The sequence below is a fragment of the Hyla sarda genome, unplaced genomic scaffold (genome assembly GCF_029499605.1).
Source record: "Hyla sarda isolate aHylSar1 unplaced genomic scaffold, aHylSar1.hap1 scaffold_22, whole genome shotgun sequence".
Taxonomy (NCBI): Eukaryota; Metazoa; Chordata; class Amphibia; order Anura; family Hylidae; genus Hyla; species Hyla sarda.
The window spans coordinates 719,250-722,183 of NW_026608872.1; positions in this window are offsets into that span (position 1 = coordinate 719,250).

The following is a 2,934-nucleotide window of genomic DNA, read 5'->3' on the forward strand; positions in this document are numbered from 1 at the left end:
CTGGCTCGCTCGCTTGCTCTCTTGTCTGGCTCGCTCTTTTATCTGGCTCGCTCTTTTATCTGGCTCGCTCGCTCTCAAATCTGGCTCGCTCGCTTGCTCTCATATCTGGCTAGCTCGCTTGCTCTCTTGTCTTGCTCGCTCTCTTATCTGGCTCGCTCGCTCTCACATCTGGCTGGCTTGCTTGCTCTCATTTCTGGCTGGCTCGCTTGCTCTCATATCTGGCTCGCTCGCTTGCTCTCTTGTCTGTCTCACTCTCTTTTATGGCTCGTTTGCATATCTGGCTCGCTCACTTGCTCTCATATCTGGCTTGCTCGCTCACTCTCATATCTGGCTTGCTCGCTTGCTCTCATATCTTGCTCGCTTGCTCTCTTGTCTGGCTCGCTCGCATATCTGGCTTGCTCGCTCTCAAATCTGGCTCGCTCGCTTGCTCTCATATCTGGCTAGCTCGCTTGCTCTCTTGTCTTGCTTGCTCTCTTATCTGGCTCGCTCGCTCTCATATCTGGCTTTCTCGCTTGCTCTCTTGTCTGGCTCGCTCTCTTATCTGGCTCGCTCGCATACCTGGCTCGCTTGCTCTCACATCTAGCTGGCTCGCTTGCTCTCATATCTGGCTCGCTTGCTCTCTTGTCTTGCTCGCTCTTATATCTGCCTTGCTAGCTCGCTCTCATATCTGGCTCGCTCGCTTGCTCTCATATCTGGCTAGCTCGCTTGCTCTCTTGTCTTGCTCGCTCTCTTATCTGGCTCGCTCGCTCTCATATCTGGCTGGCTCGCTTGCTCTCATATCTGGCTCGCTTGCTTGCTCTCTTGTCTGGCTCGCTCTCTTATCTGGCTAGCTCGCTAGCATATCTGGCTCGCATGCTTGCTCTCTTGTCTGGCTTGCTCTCTTATCTGGCTCGCTCGCTCTCATATCTGGCTCGCTCGCTTGCTCTCATGTCTGGCTCGCTCGCTCTCATATCTGGCTTTCTCGCTTGCTCTCTTGTCTGGCTCGCTCTCTTATCTGGCTCGCTCTCATACCTGGCTCGCTCGCTCTCACGTCTAGCTGGCTCCCTTGCTCTCATATCTGGCTCGCTTGCTCTCTTGTCTGGCTCGCTTTCTTATCTGGCTCGCTCTTATATCTGCCTTGCTAGCTCGCTCTCATATCTGGCTCTCTCGCTTGCTCTCTTGTCTGTCTCGCTCTCTTTTATGGCTCGCTTGCATATCTGGCTCCCTTGCTCTAACATCTGGCTCGCTCGCTTGCTCTCTTGTCTGGCTCGCTCTCTTATCTGGCTCGCTCGCTCGCATATCTGGCTCGCTCGCTCTCATGTCTGGCCCGCTCGCTCTCATATCTGGCTTGCTCGCTTGCTCTCATATCTGGCTTGCTCGCTTGCTCTCATATCTGGCTCGCTCGCTTGTTCTCATATCTGGCTCGCTCGCTTGCTCTCTTGTCTGGCTCGCTCTCTTATCTGGCTCGCTCGCATATCTGGCTCGCTCGCTCTCACATCTGGCTGGTTTGCTTGCTCTCATATCTGGCTCGCTCGCTTGCTCTCTTGTCTGGCTCGCTCTCTTATCTGGCTTGCTCGCTAGCATATCTGGCTTGCACGCTTGCTCTCTTGTCTGGCTCGCTCTCTTATCTGGCTCGCTCACATATCTGGCTCGCTCGCTCTCACATCTAGCTGGCTCGCTTGCTCTCATATTTGGCTCGCTCGCTTGCTCTCTTGTCTGGCTCGCTCTCTTATCTGGCTCGCTCTCATATCTGGCTTGCTAGCTTGCTCTCATATCTGGCTCGCTCGCTTGCTCTCTTGTCTGTCTCGCTCTCTTTTATGGCTCGCTCGCATATCTGGCTCGCTCGCTCTCACATCTGGCTCGCTCGCTTGCTCTCTTGTCTGGCTCGCTCTCTTATCTGGTTCGCTCGCTCTCATATCTTACTCGCTCCGTCTCATGTCTGGCTCGCTCGCTCTCATATCTGGCTTGCTCGCTTGCTCTCATATCTGGCTCGCTCGTTTGCTCCCCTGTCTGGCTCGCTCTCTTATCTGGCTCGCTCGCTCTCATATCTGGCTGGCTCGCTTGCTCTCATATCTGGCTCGCTCGCTTGCTCTCATATCTGGCTCTCTTGCTCTCATATCTGGCTCGCTCGCTTGCTTAATTGTCTGGCTCGCTCTCTTATCTGGCTCGCTCGCATATCTTGCTCACTCGCTCTCACATCTGGCTCGCTCGCTTGCTCTCAAATGTGGCTCGCTCGCTTGCTCTCATGTCTGGCTCGTTCGCATTCATATCTAGCTCGCTCGCTTTCATATCTTACTCGCTCGCTCTCATGTCTGGCTCCCTCGCTCTCATATCTGGCTTGCTCTCATATCTGGCTCGCTCGCTTGCTCTCTTGTCTGGCTCGCTCTCTTATCTGACTCGCTCGCATATCTGGCTCGCTCGCTCTCATATCTGGCTGGCTCGCTTGCTCTCATATCTGGCTGGCTCGCTCGCTCTCATATCTGGCTGGCTCGCTTGCTCTCATATCTGGCTCGATCGCTTGCTCTCATATCTGGCTCTCTTGCTCTCATATCTAGCTCGCTTGCTTGCTTAATTGTCTGGCTCGCTCTCTTATCTGGCTAGCTCTCTCTCACATCAGGCTTGCTCGCTGCTCTCTTGTCTGGCTCGCTCTCTTGTCTGGCTCGCTCGCATATCTTGCTCGCTCGCTCTCACATCTGGCTCGCTCGCTTGCTCTCAAATGTGGCTAGCTCGCTTGCTCTCTTGTCTTGCTCGCTCTCTTATCTGGCTCGCTCGCTCTCATATCTGGCTGGCTCGCTTGCTCTCATATCTGGCTCGCTCGCTTGCTCTCTTGTCTGGCTCGCTCTCTTATCTGGTTTGCTCGCTAGCATATCTGGCTCGCACGCTTGCTCTCTTGTCTGGCTTGCTCTCTTATCTGGCTCGCTCGCTTTCATATCTGGCTCGCTCGCTTGCTCTCAT